Source organism: Mobula birostris, chromosome 4 (genome assembly GCF_030028105.1).
Source record: "Mobula birostris isolate sMobBir1 chromosome 4, sMobBir1.hap1, whole genome shotgun sequence".
NCBI lineage: Eukaryota > Metazoa > Chordata > Chondrichthyes > Myliobatiformes > Myliobatidae > Mobula > Mobula birostris.
In genome coordinates, this window is record NC_092373.1 from 63718430 (window position 1) to 63743836 (window position 25407).

Consider the following 25407-nt stretch of genomic DNA (forward strand, 5'->3'; position numbering starts at 1 on the left):
TTGCGTCGTCTCTGATCTGGGCCGACAATTACGTGCCGGGCGGCACCTAATTAATTAGCATGTTTGTTTCGGCTTTTTTCTTAAAGATGTGCTGTGTGCCTCCCGGCTACCGCCGCATTCTCCGCGAATCAGTATTTCTCCATGGCCTGGGGGTTGGGGTGGTGGGACACTGGGGTGTCATCTCGTCATCGTCTGTTTCTATTGGAGCAGGCTGCTCATCTTCTATCTCTGCCCACCTCGATGTTAAAGGTTCAGGTTCGTTGTCTGCTGTGGCTGATGTGGAAGGCTTGCTTGACTGCTGAGCCTCGTGCATTTTTCTATCACACAGTTCTTTGTAAGGACTCAAACCACCTTGGAAATATCCCCTAAACCTACGTACCCTTTCAAAATTAAGGTCGTACTTTATCATTGCAGCGAAAATCTCACACAGTTGCTTCATGTTCAGTTCGCTATTGCATTCGGTTTCGATTGTTATCCTTTTTTCTTCCAATCGCATCAGCTCTTCATCTATCAGATCTTGGTCATGGGATGCCAAAGCCTCTTCAACATCATGTTCGTCAGCTTCCACAAGCCAAACTCACTTTGTCCTTACTTCGTTCACCACCATTGAAACGCTTAATTATGTCTAGTTTTACGCTAAGTGTAACACCCTTACGAGCTCTTTTAGGCTTTTCCAATACCATAGAACTCATCTTGCAAACAGCTGCTCACAGGCACGTGTTTAATGCCGGCAAGAATGCAGTTCCGAATCCGGGGGAGAGCGGCTGCTCAGGGCACGCGCTGCCTTTTATCGTGCGCTGCTTTTTTTCGTAACAGTGAAAACACCTTCTGAAAGCGAAAGCAGGGTACTAATATAGGTCTTTCCTAACAGTGAGGTTTCGTAAAGCAAACGTTCGAAAAGCAGGGGACACCTGTATATTAAAAAATTGAAACAGAGTTCTTGGTCATTTGAGTTGGAATAACAGAAGGAAATGAACGTAGAAATGTGACTGATGGTACTGCTCAGCATTATGGGAAGTTAAATGGGCCAGGACTTGCACAGTATATAGTAGAGCCCTGGAGAGCATTGCAGAATAGAGACTAGGGGCACAAGAATTTAGTGCCCTGAAAGAGGTAACACAGTTAGACAGGATGGTGAAAAGGGTGTGTGGCACACTTGCCTTCATGAATCAGAACACTGAGTAGAAGATTTGGAATGTAATGTTACAGCTGTACAAAATGCTGGTGACACCACACTGAGTGTTATGTTCAATTTTGGTCATCTAGCTACAGAAAAGATGTACAAAGAGTTGTCAGGAACGGAAGACTTGAGATATAAAGAAATTGGGTAGTTGGGTCTGTTTTCTTTGGAGCGTAGGAGACTGAGGGGTGACTTGATAGAGACGTATTCAATCATGACAAGCATAGATCAAGTGAAATCTTTTTCCCCCAGAGAAGGAGAATCTAAAACTAGACACCATTTGTTTAAGGTAAGAGGGGTGTTACGTACCCCGTAACGGGTTAAAAGAACCAGCAGAAACGGAACACACCTGGAGTCTGTTTTGCTGTTAACTAACACTATTAGTAACTACGCAATACAGTAATATAAAACTAGATAAGTCGAACAGGTTAGCAAAGTTTATGCATATTGTTACGTACCCTGTAACTGGGTTACCAAACCAGCAGAAATGGAACACGTGTTGGAGTCTGTGATTACTAGGAACTAATAAAGTTTTATTAAAGAAATAAGTAACACAGTACACTAATCGCAAGGATATAAATGTAACAGGTTAGCAATGATAGTATACACATAGACACAGAAATAGGGTAATAGGAATCAACCAAGCTCTATTTCAGTCTAGGGGTAAAATGATCAGTCTTAAGTGAAGCAGAGTTCAGTTCAGTCTACTGCAGTTCGAAGTAATCGCCGTTGTTGTACCGGGAGAGGGAGGGAGAGGGACACACACACACACACACACACACACACACACACACGCACGCACGCACGCACACACACGCAGAGGCAGTTGGTTTCAGGCAAACCTTTCGACGCCTTCTGATCCAGCTGCGGTCACCGACTGTGACCCCTCCGTTCTGGATGCGATTGTTTTTCCGTGGTGAACCCGGCACCCAGGCAAGGGCGGACACTCCAGGTTCCCACCGATCATACCTTTACACCCTGTGAGCCTCTGATCGATTCCCGCGACCGGTCTTCCAAACTCCCACCACCTTGTGGGGCACACTGCTCTTTCCAGGGTCTCGTGGCGTGTGTGTCCCGTGCCTTAGCAAACGTGCTATTTTTATCCCCCTACTGAGGTATCACCTGTCCATCAAACTTCAAACAGTTCAGGTTCAAAGCAAACGGCCTGTCACAGACACCAAAATCGGAATTGTGTTTCTTTCTCGTTAATCTCTCTCTTCTCTCCTATTAGCATTTTGAATGTTTTTCCATTGTCTTCCATTATCTCTCTCATTAGCATCATCCACCCTGCAGCTCTGCTTGGTGTCACACATGACAATATATAGGTGTGGAAATATAAAACCCAAACTTCAAGCTTAGGTAGTAATTGATACAGTCTTACGATGGTATGTAAACGAAGTCAGCTCAGATGCACAGGTTGGTTAATGCGAGATGTTTGTAATCCAAAGGCAAATGTTGTGAGAAAGCACTTACGATATTCCACAAATTCCACAACAGCAAAACAAAATAACAATAGTCGTAGGTTTTTACTCCAAAGTTGTTCCACTCCACACACAAAATATCACCAACAGTGATCTTTGATGAATATCCTTTCAACACAAGTGGTACCACACCCGAACTCAGCTACAGGACATCTCAAAGTGGTGGCCACAGGACACTCCAACAGAATCTACGTATAGATTATCACCAACAGTAGTTTATCAAAAAGGGGACCCTCCTCAAGGGAACCCAGGCAAGGGTTGACACACCAGTAGATTCCACAAGGCTACCCTAACCACACAACGTGATAGCCACTTATCCAGTTCAACGACAAACGAAATAACTCCAACAGTGATGCCTTTCTTCAGTGAACTACCACACCCAGACAAGGGTAATTACACACGTGGTATTCACAATGGTTTCCCCCTCACCACAGAACCCAATCCTGTGGATTAACTAAGCGACAATCACACTTTCGTAGTTGAATGGAAAGAAACTCACTCTCATGGGCTACTTAGAGAGTCCAAACAGTGATCTCTTTGTCACTAGGTTTCTTCTGTTTCAAACCCATCTCTCCCCTTTTCTCTTCCTGCAAACTTATTCTACTTGTAGAAAACTTGTGAGAGTCATTTATCAATACTCAGGTTCGATCTCAACTCACCCCTTTTGGGCTACTGAAAAGTTAAACCAACGATCGACTCACTGGTGACCAAATCCATCTTGACTAACTGTGTGTGTCTGTGAGTCCTTGTATATTCAAAACAAGCTGCAGAGGGACCATAACATCGATTGTCCAACAAATAAAAAACTCTCTCTCTCTCTCTCTCCCCTGCCCCAAAAAAAAGTGTCCAAAGTCAGTCTCATTCTCCCGGCATTTTAAAGTGACAGTCCACAGAAAATATGAACCCTAGGGGTACATAACAGGGGAAAGGCTTAAAAGTGGATCTGAGAAGCAAGTTTTTCCGCTGGTGCTGATGCAGATGCTGGTGAGTATGTAGAACAAACTGCCAGAGGAAGTGGTGGAGTTAATGAATAATTGGAGGGATTAAATATTTAGACAGGTACCTGTACATGGATAAGAAAATTTAAGGAATATGAACCAAACACAGGCAAATGGGGCTAACTTGGGTAAGCAGCTGGTTTGGCATGAATGCGTTGGGCCACAGAGGCTGGTTCTGTGCTATATGATTCCATGGGACCTGCATGAATTAGCCAAGCGGCCTCCGTTGTGTCATTATAGGTAATGCCACTTAAAAAATATTGCTGGTGCTGTAGAAAACTTTATAGAAAGCTACAAAAATCTGGATCATTTGAGAACCTGATTATGCAAGCTATGTTAACAGCAACAAAAAACTTGACACTGACAAGGTTTTGGGCTTTTATCAGGACTAAATTTTTATTTGTCTCCCTAAATAATAGACGACCTTGAATTAATTTTATTCATTACTACAATCAAATTTAACTACAATGTGTATTCGAAAGTTGCTATTTGACTGCATCACAAAAATTGAAAATCCAATGGTGAATTAAAGTAATGTACAAATCTGTGAAGAGTAAAGCAAATCAAAACCAAGACCAAATAAGTGCTAAGGAGGAGGAGAAAATGGCGACGCAACCTCCGGTGAATGATATCTGTAATCTGTCAAGTAGGGGACCGTGCACAATTCTGATTTGATGGAGACGGACGTGAGAGTATGGAGGAACATCTGGAAAACTTCTGAAATGCCCACTTCGCTGCCGCTGCTACTGTGTGGTAACTGGAATCTCCAGAGCAGAAGGCCCCGAATCCTCGGCTTTGCTTGTTTCAGCGGCCGGGGCTAGGTCGAAGGCGATCGGCAGAGGATGGTGCTCGGAAGGCTGTATCAGAGGGGCTGGTCGGAGGCTCGAAGTTTTCGGATGGACAGATTCAGTGTCAGCTGTGGTCGGCTGCTTCCAAGGCATCGGCAAGTTGACGGTGCCTGGAGGTTTATGGCAGGAAGTTTCTCCCTTTTGCCGCCTGCTATCGAGGATTCGGGAGTTGATCAACTCGGGGACTTTGAGACTTTTTTTTACCGTGCCCATGATTTGTTCTTCATCAAATCATGGTATTGCTTTGCACTGCTGTAACTATACGTTATAATTATGTGGTTCTGTCAGTATTAGCCTTTGGTTTGTCCCATTTTCTGTGATATCACTCCGGAGAAACATTGTATCATTTCTTAATGCATGTATGCATTTCTAAATGACAATAAAACAGGACTGATTGTTCTCATAATCTAAACAAATAAAGTTTTGAAATAGTAAAAGCAATAGGATAGAGTGGTGTATTATCCAAGGAGAGATATCTTATACCTTCTTTGGGTGACGGGGTGGAGACACATCTCTATAAAGGAGGTGCAAGGTGCTCTTTCCCTCCATTAGCCTTGCAGGTAACCCTTGGGCAAAGTGTAGCACCTGCTTAGACCCCACAATCAGGGTCACGTGAAGCCACTGGAGTATGTGGTTGATGGTCACATGAGCAGCTGGCGTACATCACAAGTCCTGGTTATGCACCCACTGACATTAGGCAGACAATCTCTGAAGACTATTGATAATGGCTGGGGTGCTCATCTTGTAAAGACACTGCTAAGAGGGCTGCAACAGCAAACCACTTCTACAGAATTTGCCAAGAACAATCATAGTCGTAGACGATGTCATACAACACAGCACATAATGATCATGATGATTCTATAGCGAGACAAACAGCAAAGGAAATCCAGCATTCTGGCTCACCAGAATGGGACTCCACACATAATTGCTGTTACAATGATCTGGAATAAGGTCTCCAATAAGAAATCATTCACAAGGACTTTTATGCAGATGCTTATAAGTGGCACTATGCATCTCAAAATGCCCATTTCTGAATAGCTGCTTTGCTCTGTCTGGTGCAATGACACAATGGGCTTTTAATATATTGAAAGTTATTGTTTTCAAAAAAAAACATAAGAGCCAAGAATTAGACCATTCACCCCATCAACTCTGCTCTGCCATTCCATCATCACTGATTATCTCTCTTGACTCCATTCTGCAGCCTTCTTCTCATAACCTTTGACAACCTGATTAATCAAAAAACTATCAACTTCCTCGTTAAATATACCTAATGACTTGGCCTACACAGTTATCTGAGGCAATTAATTCCAGATTCACCACAGTTTGGCTAAAGAAATTTTTCATCATGTGCTCCAAATCAAAGTCCCTTAATCCTGAGGCTGTTCTCAATGGTCTAAGACTCCCCCACTATAGGAAGCATCCTCTCCAAATCCACTTTACCCAGTCTTTTCAATATTCAATGGGTTGCAATGAGATCCCTCCCCTCATTCTTCTAAACTCCAGCAAGCACAAGCCCAGACTTATCAAACGCTCCCCATATATTAACCCTTTCATTCCTGCAATCATTCTTGTGAACCTCCTCTGGACACTCTCCAATGCCAGCACATCTTTTCTTAGATAAGAGGCCCAAAACTGCTCACAATACTCCAAGTATGGTCTAACCAATGCCTTATAAAGCCTCAAGATTACATCCTTGCTTTTATATTCTAGTCCTCTTGAAATGAATGCTAATAATGTATTTGTCTTCCATACCACTGACACAACCTACAAGTTAACCTTTAGGGAATCCTGTACAGGTCCCCTGCACCAACCCAAGTCTCTCTGCACCTCTGATTTTAGTACTTTCTCCTCACTTAAAAAATAGTCTACGCCTTTATTCCTTCTGTCAAAATGCATGACCATGCACTTCCCTACATTATATTCCATCAGTCACTTCTTTGCCCATTCCACCAATCAAAGCCCTTTCTACACCCTCCCTGGTTCCTCAACACTACCTGCCCCCACAACACTACTTTCATTTCATCTGCAAACTTGGCTACGAAGCCATCAATTCCTTCATCCAAATCATTAACATATAATGTGAAAAAAGGTGGTCCTGACAACAACCCTGAAACCTCATCCTTAATAATAGACCATCTTTCCAACCATGGAAGTCAGGCTAACTAGCCTTTAATTACCTTTTCTGCCTCCCTCCCTTCTTAAAAAGTGGAGTGACATTTGCAATTTTCCAGAACTCGGGACCCATTCCAGGATCCAGTAATTCTTGAAAGATCATTACTAATACCACCGTAATCTCTTTAGCTACCTCTTTCAGAACACTGGTGTGTAGTCCATCTAATCTAGGTGACCTACCTACCCTCAGGCTTTTCACCTTCCCAAGCACCTCCTCATTAGGCAGAGCAACAACACTCACTTCTGCTCCAACACGCTCAAATTTTTGGCATATTGCTAGTGTCTTTCACGGTGAAGATTGATGCAAAATAATTATTCTGCCATTTCTTTGTCCCCATTACTACCTTTCCAGCAGCATTATCCAGTGTCTAACATTCACTCTAGTTTTGCCTTTACTCTTTAAATATATCTGAAAAAAATTCTTGTATCTACTTTTCTATTCTTAGCTAGCTCACCTTCATATTTCATCTTTTTTCTAATGGATTTTTAGTTGACTTCTGTCAGTTCTTAAAAGCATCCAAAACCTCTCCTACCCACTAATTTTTGCTATATTATATGTCCACTCTTTTGCTTTTTTGTTGTCTTTAACTTCCCTTGTCAGCCACTGGTGTCTCATCCTCCTTTTAGAATACTTCATCTTTGGGATGCATCTTTCCTGCACCTTCCAAATTTCTCCCATAAGTACCAGCCATTGCTGCTCTGTCGTCATCTCTGGCTGTGTCCCCTTCCAATCTTCTTTGGTTAGCTCCTCTCTCATGCCTCTGTAATTCCCTTTAGTGCACTATAATATGATTCATCCGATTTTACCTTCTCCCTCTCAAATACCAGGGTGAATTCTATCATATTATGATCACTGACTCCTTAAGGTTGCCTACCTCATGCTCTTCATTCAAACCTGGGTTGTTACATAATACCCAATTCAGAACTGCCTTTCCCCTAGTGGGTTTCAACACAAGCTGCTCTAAAAAGCCATTTCCTAGGCATTCGACAAATTCCCTCTCTTGGGATCCATCACCAACCAGATTTTCCCAATCTACCTATATATTGAAATCTCCCATGATTATCACAACATTGCCCTTTGCACACGACTTTTCTATCTCCCATTGTAATTTTTAACCCCCGGCTATTATTTAGATGACTATAAACGACCCCAGTCTTTCTACACTTGTAGTTTCTTAACTCTACCCACAAGGATTCTACATCTTCTAATCCAATGCCACCCCTTTCCAAGGACTTGATTTCATTTTGTACCAATAAAACCACACAGTCCCCTCTGCCTACCTGAATGTCCTTTCCTTGGATGTTAAGTTTCCAACAATGCTCTTCGTTCAGCCACGACTCAGTACCTGCTACCTTGTAACTGTACTACAAGATTCATGTACTGTGTGCATTCTAATACCATCAGTCCTGTATTCATCACCCTTTTTGAATTCAGCCCCATGTTATGACTTAATTCATCCCACAATTTTGCCCTATCATTTGCCTGACCTCATCATTGCCTAACCACATACTGCATCTCATTGTACACCAACTGCCCCATCCTTGACCCCATCACCCCATTTCCCATCCCCCTGCCAAGTTTAAACCCTCCCCAACAGCTCTAGCAAGGCCTTCCCAGAAGGATAATGGTCCCCATCGGGTTTAGGTGTAATCCTTCCTTTTTGTACAGGTCATACCTTCTCCAGAAGAGATTGCAATGATCCAGAAATCTGAAACCCTACCCCTTGAACCAATTCTTCAGCCATGCATTCACCTGCCAAATCATCCTATTCTTACCCTCACTAGCACGTGGCACAGGTATCAATCCAGAGATTACCATCCTGAAGGTCCAGCTTTTCTGCTGTGAGAATATTCTCTCTTCAGGACCTCTTCCATTTTTCTACCTATGTTGTTGGTACCAATATGTACTAAGACTTCTGGCTGTTCACCCTCCCCCTTTAGAATGCCATGCACTCAATCCATGACATCCCTGACCCTGGCACTTGCAAGGCAACATATCATCCAGATATCTCTTTCACATCCACAGAATCTGCTTTTTGCTCCTCTAATTATAGAAGCCCCTATCACTACTTTACTCATCTTCTCCCACCTTCCCTTCTGAGCCACAGAACCAAACACAACGGCAGAGATCTGGTCGCTGCAGCTCCCTCCCCCCCCCACCACCCATATCCAAAGTGGTATACTTATTATTTGGGGGAACAGCCACAGGGGTACTACCATAGAACACTACAACACAGAAACAGGCCTTTTGGCCCTTCTTGGCTGTGCCGAACCATTTTCCTGCCTAGTGCCACTGACCTGCACTCGGACCATATCCCTCCATACACCTCCCATCCATGCACCTGTCCAAGTTTTTCTTAAATGTTAAAAGTGAGCCCTCATTTACCACTTCATCTGGCAGCTCATTCCACACTCCCACGACTCTCTGTGACGAAGCCCCCCCCCAATGTTCCCTCTAAACTTTTTCCCCTTTTCCCAAGTTTCCCAAGTAACTATAAACAGGATCAATGAACACAAATTGTGCAAGTGCACATATAAATAAACAACAATAAATAACAAGAGTCCTTAAAGTAAGACAATCGGTTGTAAATATAGTTATCTCCTTTTGTTCAAGAGCCTGATGGTTGAGGGGTAGTAACTGTTCTTGAACCTGGTGATGCGAGTCCTGAGGCATCTATACCTTCTAACAATGGCAGTAGTGAGAAAAGAGCATGCCCTGGGTGGTGAGGACTTTTGATAGATGTTGCTTTTCTACGACAACATTTCATGTAGATGTGCTCAATGGTTGGGAGGGTTTTACCCGTGATGCACTGGGCCTAATCCACTACCTTTTGTAGAATTTTCCACTCAAAGGCATTGGCGTTCCCATACCAGGCCGTAATGCAGCCAGTCAGCACATTTTCCACCACACATCTATAGAAGTTTGCCAAGGTTTTTGATGGCATGCCAAATCTCCTCAGACTCCTGAGGAAGTGGAGTTGCTGTCATACTTTCTTTGCAATTGTAGTTATATGATGGGTCCAGGACAGGTCCTCTGAGATAGTGACACACAAAAATTTAAAGTTATTGACCCCTTCCACCTCTGATCCTCCTATGAGTACTGGCTCAAGGACCTCTAGTTTCCATCTCCTGAGGCCTACAATCAGTTGCTTGGTCTTATTGACATTGAGAGGTTATTGTTATTATACCACTCAGCAAGATTTTCAGTTTCCCTCTTATATGCTGGTTCATCACCTCCTTTGATACAGCCCGCAACAGTGGTATCATCAGCAAACCTGTATGTGGTGTTACAGTTGCATTTAGCCACACAGTTGTAGGTGTAAAGCAAGTAAAAGACTAAGGAGCTGGTGGTAAACCTGAGGAGAGCTAAGGTACCGGTGACCCCTATTTCCATTCAGGGGGTCAGTGTGGACATGGTGGAGGATTACAAGTACCTGGGGATACGAACTGACAATAAACTGGACTGGTCAAAGAACACTGAGGCTGTCTACAAGAAGGGTCAGAGCCGTCTCTATTTCCTGAGGAGACTGAGGTCCTTTAACATCTGTCGGACGATGCTGAGGATGTTCTACGAGTTTGTGGTGGCCAGTGCTATCATGTTTGCTGTTGTGCGCTGGGGCAGCAGGCTGAGGGTAGCAGACACCAACAGAATCACAAACTCATTCGTAAGGCCAGTGATGTTGTGGGGATGGAACTGGACTCTCTGACCGTGGTGTCTAAAAGAGGATGCTGTCCAAGTTGCATGCCATCTTGGACAATGTCTCCCATCCACTACATAATGTACTGGTTGGGCACAGGAGTACATTCAGCCAGAGACTCACTCCACCGAGATGCAACACAGAGCGTCATAGGAAGTCATTCCTGCCTGTGGCCATCAAACTTTACAACTCCTCCTTTGGAGGGTCAGACATCCTGAGCCAATAGGCTGGTCCTGGATTTATTTCCTGGCATAATTTACATATTACTATTTAATTATATATGGTTTTATTACAATTTAATTATTTATGGTGCGACTGTAATGAAAACCAATTTCCCCGGGGATCAATAAAGTATGACTGTGACTACTAAGTAGAGCAGGGGGCTAAGCACACATCCCTGTGATGCTCCTGTGTTGATGGAGATTGTGCAGATGTTTTTGCCAATGAAAACTGACTGTGGTCTACAAGTGAGGAAATCCAAGATCCAATTGCACAAGAGGGCATTGAGGTCTAGATTTTGAAGTTTACTGATTAGTTTTGAGAGGATGATGGTGTTCAGTGCTGAGCTGTAATCGATAAACAGCGTCCCGATGTATGCTGTCCAGATGTTCCAGGGTTGTGTGAAGAGCCAGCGAGATAGTATCTGCTGTAGACCTGCTGCTTCGGTAGGCAATTAGAGCAGATCCAAATCGCCTCTCAGAAAGGAGCTGATATGCTTCAACAACAGCCTCTCAAAACACTTCACAACTGTGGATGCAAGTGCCACTGGGTGATAGTCACTGAGGCAGGTTACCACACTCTTCTTGGGCACCTGTATGATTGATGCCTGGTTGATGCAGGTAGACACCACACACTGCCGGAGGGAGAGGTTAGAGATATCTACGAACACCCCAGCCAGTTGGTCAGCACAAGTCTTCAGTATCAGCCAGGTATTCCGTCTGGACTGGATACTTCCCTTGGATTCACTCTCTTGATGGCAATCTGCATGTCATCTTTAGAAACTGTCACCAAAGGATCACCGGGAGACATCAGGGTGTATGATGGTTCCTCCCCGCTTTGGTGGTCAAACAGAGCATAGAAAGCATTGAGCTCTTCTGGAAAGCAAAGCTCCCCTGTCTCCTATGTTGCAAGATTTAATTTTGTAGGAGATTATGGCATCCAAACCCTGCCATAGCTGTCGAACATCCCTTCTGGATTGCAGTCTAGTCCATATTCTCCACTTCGCCCATGAGATGGCTTTCTGGAGATCACACCCAAACCTCTTGTAGCATTCTTAATCTCCAGATTTGAATGCCTTGATTCTGCAGGGAGCGCTCATGGAGTGAGGTCGTCTCTCTGGCTTCGCTCCATTCCCGTTATCCTTTTTAACCTATGATCTCCTTGATCTAATCAACTTTAAGTAGAAGACTTACTTTATCTCTCTGAATTATCGATTAATTGACTTCCTTTTGTCAATCGCAACCGTTGAGCTTAAAGAAATGAGTACGAGATCTAAAACCAAAGATGGGAAAGACGCTGATGGGAACGGAGGAAAGAAGAAAGGTGACTTTAAACCAACGGAATTAACTTACGAAGTTACGGTGAAGTGTTTGGAGGAAATGTTTGAGCAGCATCGGATAAAATTATCTGAAAGTTTAACTGCTCAATTTGAACAACATCGTCAAAGCCTTAATGAAGATTTAAAATCAATCACGGAATCTTTGAAATTCCTGAATGCTGATGTTCAAAAACACGATGCAAAAATTTCTGAGCTGGATACTAAATCTCAGAAGACAGATACAAGAGTTGAGATCTTAGAGAAGAATCTAGCTTCGACTACTAAACAGCTCCAACAAATTAAATCCAAAGTTATTGATCTTGAGAATCGATCGAGAAGACAAAATTTACGTTTAATTGGCCTACCCGAGGATGTTGAGGTTGGAGATCCTGTAATATTCTTTGCTAAACTTTTAAAGGATTCGTTCGGTTCAGTTTTTCCCAACGATCCTCCATTACTCGATCGCGCCCATCGTATACCGTGGGTAAAGTCAGCAGCGGCTGTTTCCAAACCCAGACCAGTTATTCTTCGTTTCCATTATGTTAATGTTAAAGAACAACTTCTCCAGATCGCTCGTCGACAAGGGATGATCAAGTATCACCAGCATTCCTTCAGGATAGTTCAAGACTACAGTCCTGAAGTGATGAAGGAACGACTGACTTTTAAACCTTTAATGTCGGAATGCTATCAAAAAAATCTCAAACCAGCACTACTGTATCCTGCACGACTCAGAATCTCTCTTCCCGATGGAAATCGTCGTGTTTTCCACTCTACAACTGCCGTTCGGAGCTTTTTGGATGATAATTTCCCATCTGATACAGACACCCTCTCTTAATCTGTGTCGGGTGCTTCCAGCACCAATTTTCTTTTCTCTCTGGTGTTTTTCTTCAAAATAAACCTTCTACTACTGTGCGATGAAGGTTTTTTATAAGTTTAAGATTTTTGTTCTTTGTTTATTACTATAGTGATTATTCTATAACTTATATAGAATATTTATCTTCTGTGAATAACATCACTTTCCCTTAGTTAACCTTTTGTTTTAATCTATCCTTTTTTGTTATTACTAATGATCCGATCCGACGGTCATTTGTAGTTATATGCTTCCTATTTTTGATTTTCGCATAATTAAAATGGCGACTTGTCTTTCTTTTTCTATAATTTTTATTTTTTTTTCGGGACGCCATGTTCTTATGCTTCTTCTTCCCATAATCCATTTTTCTTATTTTGGAAGCGTTTTTTTTATTTACTCGTTTATAATTAACTAATTATATGCACTGATACTGGTTTCTTTTATTTTATATATTTTAGTAATTTTTACTATGGAGACTAATTTACAATACTGTTTATTTTTCACATATTAGTCTTTGGGAGGTCACTTATCTAACATATATTTTTGGAGTTGCCCCCTGCAGAAATGGGGTTAAAGTTAGTATTAGTTAGCGCTTTCTTCAGCCTTCTCTGGCTCAGTTCGGGTTTCTACTTGGGGTTGGGGGAGGGGGTGGTCTTTTTCTTTTTTAATTATTTCTATTGGGCTGATTCAGAACTACAAAGATGTCCCCAGTGTCGAGATTTCCGGTTCCTCTCTAATCATGTATTCCTCTTCCGATTTCATGAGCTCACATTATGGTTAACCCCTTACTCACGAAAGGGTTAATTTTTAGTTATGGCTCATTCTATTAATTTTGTCTCTTGGAATACAAATGGTTTAAACCATCCAATAAAATGGAAAAAGATTTTCAAAATATTCCAAAGACTGAATGCTCATATTATCTTTGCTCAAGAGACTCATGTAAGGAAAGAGGACAGTCAACGCTTCTTTAAGTTTTGGAAGTTTTGAAAAATACCACTCAAATGCTCAAGCCAAAATTAAAGGCGCTTCAATTTTTATTGATCCCTCAATTACATTCATTCATCAAGACATCACTTCAGATCCTAATGGCAGATTTCTGTTAATTACGGGGGTACTTTTTAATAAAAAGGTCGCTATGGTTGATGTTTACGCTCCGAATGTGGATTATCCTGAATTCTTTAAACATTTACTTACTTCCCTTCCTAATTTAAACGAGTATATGTTGATAATGGGCGGTGATTTTAATTTATGTTTGAATCCCATGTTGGATAGATCCACAAGTAGTCCGGCTTTACCGAATAAGTCGGCTACTATTATCAACTCTTTTATGTTGGATGCTGGGATTTCAGAAATTTGGAGATTTCTACATCCAAATGATAAGGAATTCTCCTTTTTTTCACATGTTCACCGTTCTTTTTCCCGAATTGATTATTTCCTGATTGACTCTCGTTTGATTCCATATGTAGTTGATTGTAATTATGACATTATTGCTATTTCAGATCATGCTCCATTGAAACTTTCCATCAAGTTAATGGATACCTTTTGTACTACCAGACAATGGCGATTTAACCCTATTTTGCTTCAAGATCAGGACTTTGTCAAATTTATAAAGGAACAGATTGATTTCTTCTTTTCAACTAATACTACGGATAAAGTTTCCAACGGAACTGTTTGGGACGCCTTTAAAGCTTATATCCGTGGTCAGATTATTTCCTATTCGGCCGGTTTGAAAAGACGTATTAACAATGAAATACTTCTACTGGTTGATAAAATTAAAGAAGTTGATAAAAAATATGCTATTTCTCCTAGCAAGGAGCTATACAAACACAGAGTTGAACTCCAATTGGAACATAGCTTATTATTAACATCCTTGATCGAAAATCAATTAATGAGAACTAGAAGTGATTTTTATATTCATAGTGATAAATCGGGTAAATTACTGGCTAACCAACTGAAATTTGATTCGGTTAAACGTCAAATTACTAAGATCCACAAACAGGATGATACTTTCACAGTTGATCATGTTGGGATAAACCAAACCTTCCAAGAATTTTTGTACCTCTTTATATCATTCTGATTTTCCTCATGATTCTAATTTCATGCATGATTTTTTAAGTAAATTGAGTTTTCTGAAACTATCTCCGGAAGATTGCCTATCATTAGAAACTTCCATTTCAGAGGAAAAAATAATAACTGCAACCTCATCATTAAATTCCGGTAAAGCACCCGGTCCCGATGGGTTTACAGTGGAATTTAAAAAATTTTTTTCCTCCATTCTTTCTTCTAAGTTGTCTAGAATATTTAAGGAAGCAATTAGTTTAGGTAAATTACCACAATCGTTTTATGAAGCCTCTATTTCCTTAATTCTTAAAAAGAATAAAGATCCTACAGATTGTGCATCCTACAGACCGATATCTCTTCTGAATGTAGATTCAAAAATTTTTTCAAAAATTCTAGCTACTAGACTGGAGAAGGTGTTACCTCAAATTATTTCCATGGATCAAACCGGATTTATTAAAAATCGCTATTCATCTTTTAATATTAGGAGGTTAATGAATATTGTTTATACCCCCTCACTTACTACCCCGGAATGTATTATCTCATTAGATGCTGAGAAAGCCTTTGACAGAGTTGAATGGCCTTATTTATTTAATATTCTTGAGAAATTTAATTTTAATTTGACATTTATATCTTGGATTAAATTGTTATATTACTCCCCGGTAGCCTCGGTCTGTACAAATAATTATAGATCTTTTTTTCGTCTTTTTCGCGGTACTAGGCAAGGTTGCCCTCTTAGTCCTTTACTATTTAATATTGCTCTTGAACCTTTAGCAATTGCTATCCGTGACTCGCCAAATATTGTTGGTATTACCCGTGGAAATGAAATACATAAACTATCATTATATGCAGATGATTTGTTGTTATATATCTCTAACCCGGAGAAGTCAATTCCTGCTATCTTAGATCTGTTAGCTCAATTTAGTAACTTTTCTGGTTACAAATTGAATCTTAGTAAGAGTGAATTATTCCCTTTAAATAAGCATGTACCTATTTATGGACGTTTACCATTTAAATTGGTTACTGATTCATTTATATACTTAGGGATAACAATTACCAAAAAATATAAAGATTTATTTAAAGCTAATTTTTTACCTTTAATTGCTCAGATTAAACTTTTATTTACCAAATGGTCCCCAATCTCTTTGTCTTTGATTGGTCGGATTAATGCTATTAAGATGATCATTTTGCCTAAATTTTTGTATATATTTCAATCGGTTCCAATTTTTAGCCCAAAATCTTTTTTTGATAACGTAGATTCAAAAATTTCCTCATATATTTGGCAGAATAAAAATCCTAGGTTAGGTAAAAGATATTTACAGAAATCCAAGAACGAGGGGGGACTTGCCCTCCCAAATTTTAGATTCTATTATTGGGCAATTAATATTCGATACTTAAAATTTTGGCCACAAGATTTGGACGCATCTTTAAACCCTCATTGGGTAAATCTTGAATCTAATTCATTACAAGGGTTTTCCTTGGGTTCGGTTTTAGGAACTTTACTTCCTTTTACTTCTTTTAAATCATATAAACAAATGAATAACCCAATAGTTAAACATACTTTACGTATATGGTTTCAATTCCGAAGATTTTTTGGGTTTAATCAATTCATTCTAGCAAGTCCCATTATATCAAATGTTCTTTTTCAACCTTCCACGATGGATCAAGCTTACTTTGATTGGAAAACCAAAGGTATAATATCTTTTCGCGATTTATTCTTGGATAACTGTTTTATGTCTTTTGATCAACTCTCTAATAAATATAATTTACCCAGATCTCACTTTTTTAGATATTTACAGATTAGAAACTTTTTAATTACTGCCTCTCCTAATTTTCCACACCCATATCCAATGGATACTTTGGAAAAAATCTTAGACTTAAATCTTTCTCAGAAAGGTGTAATAGCAATTGTATATAATATAATTATGAATTTATGTCCTGATGCCTCTAATAAAATTAAAGCTGACTGGGAAAGAGAACTTGAGATTAATATACCGACTGAAAAATGGGAAAAAATTCTTCAGTTGGTGAATTCATCCTCTGTATGTGCTAAGCATAGGTTGATACAGTTTAAAGTAGTTCACAGGGCTCATATGTCCAAAGATAAACTATCTCGTTATTACTCTTATATTAATCCAATATGTGACAGATGCCAGTTTGAGATTGCTTCTCTAACTCACATGTTTTAGTCATGTCCCTTGTTGGAGAAATATTGGAAAGATATTTTTGATATTATTTCAACGGTCCTAAATATAGACTTACAACCTCATCCAATTACTGCTATCTTTGGACTACCAATGATAGACTCAAATAATTTAACCTCTTCATCACGAAGGATGATTGCATTTCTTACTTTAATAGCTAGAAGGTCCATTTTGTTGAATTGGAAAGAGATCAACCCTCCTACAGTATTTCATTGGTTTTCACAAACTATGGTGTGTCTGAATCTGGAGAAAATTAGAAGTGCAGTTTATGACCCTTCTATTAAGTTTGAAAAAATTTGGAGGCCATTTATTCAGCATTTTCATTTGATGTAATTTGATCATTTCCAAACTTGTTTTATTTCTCTGTACTGTTGTTGGAGGGGAATGGAATCGTCGACGCTGAGGTTTTCTTCTTTTCCATTTTTAAGTTGTTAGTTTTGCCCAAGTCTTTTAGTTTAGTTTAGTTGTTTTTTTTCTTTTGGGATGGGTTTTTTTTTCTCTTTTTTGGTCTTTTTTCTTTTTTTTTGCTTTATATTATCCGTGATCGGTTCTACATGTATGGGAGTTTTGGTAATTTCCACTATTTGGTTTTGCAATTACTCTTTTTTTTAAATGTAACAATACATCTCATATTATCTGTATTATTGCTATGTTTTGTTTCTATATTTTGAAATTAATAAAAAGATTGAAAAAGAAAGAAAGAATGCCTCTAATCTTGCCCTCAGCAAATTCCAGATTTCATAGTTCATCAGGGCTTCTGATTGGGATAAACCCTGAACAATCTCATGGGGACACACTCATCCACAGCTGGTTTAATAAAGACTGGTGTAATCATTCAGGTCCTCGGATGAGTTCTTGAATACAGCCCAATTCCCTGACTCAAGATACATTCAGGGTTACCCCAATCAGAAGCCCTGGATGAACTATGAAATACAGAATTTGCTGAGGGCCAGATCAGAGGCATTCAAATCTGGAGATCAAGTCTGTAGTTGAGAGGGAGAGTAGTTTCAAGTTCCTCAGTATACACATCACCGAGGATCTCAGCTGGACTGTATATACCAGATGTATGGTGGAAAAAAGCACTGCAGTGCCTCTTTCACCTCAGACAGCTGAAGTAGTTTGGCATGACTCCCCAAATCCTCAGGACTTTCTATAGGTATGGCATTGATGGCATCCTGACTGGATGTGTCAGCACCTGGTATGGGAAGTGTACTACCCTCATTCACAAGGCACTGCAGGGAGTGGTGCAGACAGCCCAGTGCATCTGTGAATGTGAAATTTCCTCTATTCCAGACATTTCCAGCAGCAGGTGCGTAAAAAGAGCCTGGAGGATTATCAGGAACTCCAGCACCCCAACCACAAACTGTTTCAGCTGCTTCCTTCTGGCAAATGGTACCGCAGCATTAAGACCAGGCTACAGGACAACTTCTTTCACCAGGCCATCGGATTTATCAATACACATTGATCTGATTGCATATCTGACTGTATATACACGTACACAAAACGATTATGTATACAATCTTAGCATTGGGGCAATATCCTCCCACATTTCCCTTCTTTATTGCTTGTACATAGTGACGAAGACACAACACAAAGATTTTTATTCCCTCATGTTGTGAGATGATTGTAAGAAATAAAATTCTAATTCAAGGCAATCATGTAACTGTTCCCCTGCCTCCTGTTGTCACCTCAGTTGTCTATCTATGGAGCCTTGCTTTTAGGCTCTGGCTCTTTGCAGGTAGTAGGAGTACAGCCAAATGTTTCAATTTGGCAGAATGCAGTCTTGGAGAGGGACAATAGGCATTCCTTATCATACTGTAGCAGTGGTCTGATGCGTTGGGACCTCTGGTGCAACAGGTTACGTGCTGGTGATAACTGGGCAGGGTTTTCTTCAAACAGTCCTGGTCAAAATCGACTATAACTTGAGATGCGTCAGGATGGACTGTTTCTTGCCTGCAGACAACATTGTGCAGTTTTGCTGGTGCTTGCTTATAATTGGCCACTGGTGGTGTATAAATTGTGGTCAGTATCACAGATTTTTTTTTAAGCATATCGCACCAGACAGTCCGCCCTTCCTGTCTGGCGTGTGGTGTCAGCGTTGGTCTCCTTTCAGATTAACCGGGTCACGATATGAACATTCCTGACTCGACCTTTGTTTTTTTTTTTAATGAGGCCAAGTGGCTAGCTCGACGCTCAACCCAGCACGGATGGAAAGCATACTCGGTGGGGGTGGGGGTGGCCCGACTTGGATTCGAACTCGGGAGCCTTCACTCTGGAGTCCAGCACTGATAACACTGTGCCACCAGATGAGAACTCACAAGGCAAATGGAATGGTCTACATTTAATCATTAGGTATTCAAAATCAGGGGAACAAGAGGTTGACGAAATCTCAATGTTCGTGCACCAACAAGAATTGACCAAAAAGCACACAATGCTACCTTTTTCCTTACCAGAGTTCACAGTTCGATCCATTATGAAAATTGTAAAACCTTCTGATCGTATAGCTGTGTCTGGAGAATCCACATCAAACCCAGTTTCAAGCAACAAACATCTGCTGAATATTCTCAAAAGTGTCTACCTTTTTCAGATTTCCAGCAGTTGCAACTTGTTTTTTTTTGTTCAAATGCACATTGCTTTACTAATTAAAACTTTCAGTATTTATACCATTGTAATGAATTGTGTGCTTTGCAAACTTCTCTATTCCAAAGCAAACAATGTGAATTCACTGTTGATTTGTAAAAGTGCGCAGGACTGTCCAAAAGCTGACATTTTGAACTCTTAGAAGTAATTTGCTTTAAGACAATTCAGCTATAAAGAAATTAACTTTATCTCGAATACTATCCTAACAGGAACCAAATCACACACAGATAATAGAGTTATTGTACAATGCTACTCAAGTCTGTATCAATAATTTTGTTAAATGTCAACAAGCTGATATCAGCTAGATGCAAGTGAATATTGACTAACATTTTGATTTTAAAATAATTAAACGTATTTGTCCATCTAATGAATACTTCTTTACTCTGAGCACCAACTTGAATCATTTTACTGAGATACATTTCCTTTCTCTTCATCGCTCCCAACTATCAGCATTACTTTTCTATTTCATTTTCAACACAAATAAGATTAGTTATTTCATATTTGATCTTTTCACCGCTTTACTATCCATACAACTTTAGATGAGGCCAAATATTTTATCCTGAGAAAATGGCTGCAAGTCCTAGTATCTATGTAGTTAATTTGAGGCTTTAATCTTTTATTTCTCGAGAGTGACAGAATTACATCATTGCTATTCCTTGTTTTTAGTTTCAATTGGTAAAGAGGAACAGATAAAATCAAAGCCTAAGTGGTGATATTCATTTTCCAAAGATTCCAAAGAAAACCTCACATCAAATAATGCAGTATCAAATTTCCATACTTTTTTTACTCTCAGCAATTGTTACGTAGCCAACTAATTTGGAGGTCAAGGTAAATCACACTTTGAAAAGGTTGACTGGTAAGCAATTTCAAAATCATTATCTGAACTATGACAATTTAAACAAAGACCTAATAAATTCAAAATGAGAACAAAATCAATTTTATTGGGAAAAAATCCATAATTAATCAGCAAAATGATAGGTCACTCCCAGTGGCTAGCTTACTAGATAAACTTAGTGTAGCACCAACGTGAAACAAAAATACGTTGTTACAGTGGAAAATACTGGAGTTTAACTCTTTATGTAAACAATGACAATTACTGAACCAACTATTGAACCAATTCATTACAATTTCAGCTTGAATAACAATTGCAGAACGTTATATAATTTGAAGAGACCAGAACCATGATATTCACTCTTTTTGTTAAATTGCTTGATAAATTTTCTTTATTTCCCTGTACCCCATACATTTTACAGATGACATGAAGATGCTTTTGTCCTCATATAAAAGCTCAGTGCACAACAGCTGAAATCAGCAGGCGGTAAGCTATGTCAGTAAACACTACAATGAAATCCATCCAGGATCCCATTAAATGGAACTTCGCTCCTGTTGAGCACATCATTATATGCTTTCATATCTGTCTTCAGCCACCAAGTCCTACAATCAGAAACTAAATTTAAAAAACTATAACTTAAAAAAATTATTACTGGATCTGACTGACAGTCACCAACTGTCTTGTTGCCAGTAACTGCATTGTTTCAGTAGAGAGATTGTATTTTTGTAATGCCCTCACACATAGGTATCACGATTACTTCCCCAATCCCAAAATGTTTCATCAGCACTTCTCAATTCTCAGGACTCAACTAAACCTATCGATTTTTTTTTACTGAAAAGTAGCATACAGCAGCTACATTTCAAAATAATCATCTGTAACTTAAAACTAACTGGGGCGCAATGTGTTCAATCCTGGCATCCCCTGTAAGGAATGCGTGGGTTTTCTCTGAGACCTCCTGCTTCCTCGTGGTGCAAAGTCGTACCAGGTAGGTCAATTGGTCTTTGTAAATTGTCCCGTGATTAGGTCAGGGTTAAATCCGGGTTCCCGGGAGTTACTGAGGCATGTGGCTCGAAGAGCCAGAAGGGCCTATTCTGCACTGTATCGCTAAATAAAAAATAAACAAATTCTCATCTAGTCTGAAAATTAAAAACTATTATTCTTCTACATAAACCACATACCTATTGATATCTTGGCTTCCTCATTGAACTATGATGCATTCCAAAACATGATAAATTTATCACATAAGTAGGCAATTTATTGTAAATGCTTAAGTCTTCACCTTGGCTCACATGGAGAATGCACAGCCATACGAACTAATAAATGATTTTTGTACTTCCTGTCACTGCACTTTCCTAGTAAGAGCTTGGAAATATGGCACCTTTCCATACTATAAACAAATCTGATTCTATGAAGATGAAATGCCTTCACACAATGTTGTTGACAATTGGCTTCTCCAAATATTCATTTTCATTGTAACATTCAAGATCATTATCAACACCTTCAAATTCTTCATAGTTTCTAACTTACTGAAGTAGTGAAATCCTTTCATTTTCACTGCCATTTCTGGCATCTCCAAGCCTGAATGATTGAAACCAGAGAGGAAAACAGTTGCAAATTGCCTAACTGCTATATTTCGCCAATTATCAATGACAAAAAAAATTGCTGCTTTTTGAATACAAATACATACAACCAACACTATTTAAATTTAAGACCTGTTCACTCCAAGCATAATGTTGCATCAGTCATGCCAAGTGCATGGGACTGACACTAGTTAGAAATTGTTCAGCAAGTCTCCTGCCTGACTTAAGCAGTATAGTGTCCCAAATAAATAAAGGAAATCCTAGCTATTTTCTCAATTAGTTTTTGTTCTTTAAGAGCTGTCCCAATTAAACAACAGCACAATTAACCAGAATCCACTGTAGGCATTTAAGAATGTTCACAAGAATATTGACTCAATGTATAATCATTATGAAAATAAATACAAAAAAAATCCTTTTGGCTCCTCCCACTTCTCCAAACCCAAGGTGTAGCCATGGGCACCCACATGGCCCCCCACCCATGTTTGCCTTTCCGTTGGCTATATGGAACAGGATATGTTCCCAGTCTCCCCTGGTAAAGCTCACAACTCCTTCTGCACTACATTGATGACTGCATTGGTGCTGCTTCATGCATCCAAGATGAGCTCACGTATTTCAACAACCTTGCTTCAAACTTCTACTCTGCCCTTAATTCACTTGGCCCATTTCTGACACCACTCTCCATTTTCTCAATCTCTCAGTCTCCATCTCCAGGGACAAAATGTCTACCGATATTTTTTATAAACCTACTGACACACAGGGCTATCTTGACTACACTTCTTTCCACCATCTTCTGTAAAAATGCCATTCCCTTTTCTCAGTTCCTTCATTTCTGCTACATCTATTCCCTGGATAAGGCTTTCCTTTCCAGGACATCACAGATGTCCTCTTTCTTCAAAGAACAGCGAACAGCATTTCCCTTTTCACACCCAACATAGACTGAAGAAAATCTTTGTCGAGCACCGTCACTCCATACACAAAAAGCAGGATTTCCTGGTGGTCAACCATTTTGATTCCAATCCCCGTTCCGATATGTTGGTCCATGGCCTCCACTAATGCCACGAAGAGGTCACACTGAAGTTGGAGAAGCAACACCTCATATTCTGCCTAGTTACCCTCCGACCAGATGGCATGAACATCAATTTAGACCATAAGACATAGGAATTAGGCCATTCAGCTCATCGAGTCTGCTCCGCCATTTCATCGTGGCTGATCCTCGAACCCACTCAACTTCATACACCTGCCTTCTCGCCACATCCTTTGATGCCCTAACTGATTAGGAAATTATCTTTCTTTTCAAATCTTTTTATTGAATAAGTACACAGAAGGTAAGCCATATAGGCACTAATACACTGTTAGAGTATAATATATTACAGGAAATATTAATACAGAAAAAAATTAATACAAACAGTGCAATTTAAACATAAAATAACAAGGTAATATAATAGTATACTAATTTTTATATATATCAATAGAAAAAGAAAAAAAAAAACCCAAAAAAAAACCCACCGTGCAACTAAACTAAAAAGCAAAGCAAAGCAAAGCAAAGCAATGGGCTAACTAGGAAACAAGTAGAGTTAAGGTACTTAAAATCACGTCCTCAAACCAGACCTCCATTAAAAACAGTTAAAAAAAAACAAGAAGGGAATATAAATATAGACCGAGAGAAAAAAAAATTACATTAAATGAAAATGTTGAATAAAAGATCTCCAGATCTGATCGAATTTAACTGAAGAATCATAAAGATTACTTCTAATTTTCTCCAAATTTAAACATAATATTGTCTGGGAAAACCAAAAAAATGTAGTTGGAGCATTCGTCTCTTTCCAATGTTGTAAAATACATCTTTTCGCCATTAAAGTAAGAAATGCAATCATTCTACGGGCTGAAGGAGAAAGATTACCGGAAATTTTAGGTAATCCAAAGATAGTAGTAATAGGATGAGGAGAGATATCTATATTCAATACCTTTGAGATAATATTAAAAATGTCTCTCCAATAAGTTTCCAGAGTAGGACAGGACCAAAACATATGAGTTAAAGAGGCTATCTGCCCCTGACATCTATCACAAAAAGGATTAATATGAGAATAGAAATGAGCTAATTTATCTTTGGACATATGTGCTCTATGGACAACTTTAAATTGAATTAGGGAATGTTTAGCACAGATAGAGGAAGTATTGACGAGTTGTAAAATCTGCACCCAGTCATCCGCCGAAATAATAAAACCCATTCCTGTTCCCAATCTGACCTAATGTTATCAAATGGAGCTTTCCTAAGTTTCATAATAATATTATAAAGAATAGCCGTTGCACCTTTCTGACATGGATTAAGGTTAATTATAGTATCTAAAATATATGTAGGAGGGAGCATTGGAAAGGAAGAAAGTATAGTACTTAGGAAATTTCTAACTTGGAGATATCTAAAAAAATGTATTCTTGGTAAACTATATTTATTAGATAATTGTTCAAAAGACATAAGGGAACCATCTAAAAATAAATCCAAAAACCGTGAAATACCCTTAGTCTTCCAAATTTGAAAAGCACGATCCGTGAAAGAGGGGGGAAAGAATATGTTACCTAAAATGGGGATCGCTAGCCCAAATTGGTTAAGATCAAAAAATTTTCTGAATTGAAACCAAATACGTAAGGTATATTTAACTATTGGGTTACAGACCTGTTTGTAGCGTTTCAAATCAAAAGGAAGAGAAGAACCTAAAATAGAGCCAAGTGCATAACCTTGAGCAGATTGTAATTCCAATGCTACCCATTTAGGAATGGATAGTGTATCCTGGTCAAATAACCAAAATTTCATGTGTCGAATATTAATTGCCCAATAATAGAATCTAAAGTTAGGTAATGCTAAACCTCCAACTCTCTTAGCTTTCTGTAAATGTATTTTACCCAGTCTCGGGTTTTTATTTTGCCAAATAAATGAAGAGATTTTAGAGTCAACTTTATCAAAAAAAGATTTTGGAACAAAAATCGGTAATGCCTGAAATATATATAAAAATTTTGGCAGAATAAACATCTTAACTGCATTAATACGACCAAAGTTAAATATAATGGAGACCATTTAAATGAAAGTTGAATAATATGATCAATTAAGGGTAAAAAAATTAGTCTTAAATAGATCTTTGTGTTTACAAGTAATTTTAATCCCAAGATATGAAAAATAATTATTAATCAGTTTAAACGGAAGTTTATGATACAAGGGAAGTTGCTTATTAATCGGGAAAAGTTCACTCTTACTGAGATTTAACTTGTAACCGGAAAAGAGACTAAATTGTGCTAATAAATCTAAAGCAGCTGGGATAGATTTTTGAGGATTAGAA

At 39.2% G+C, this 25407-nt stretch overlaps 1 protein-coding gene across 4 annotated transcripts in view; it reads right to left on the reverse strand.

The window, feature by feature from the left end:
- rsrc1 (arginine/serine-rich coiled-coil 1) overlaps nt 1-25407 on the reverse strand; it is a 397305-nt gene that overhangs the window by 361061 nt on the left and 10837 nt on the right. The gene's annotated exons all lie outside the window — the stretch shown is intronic.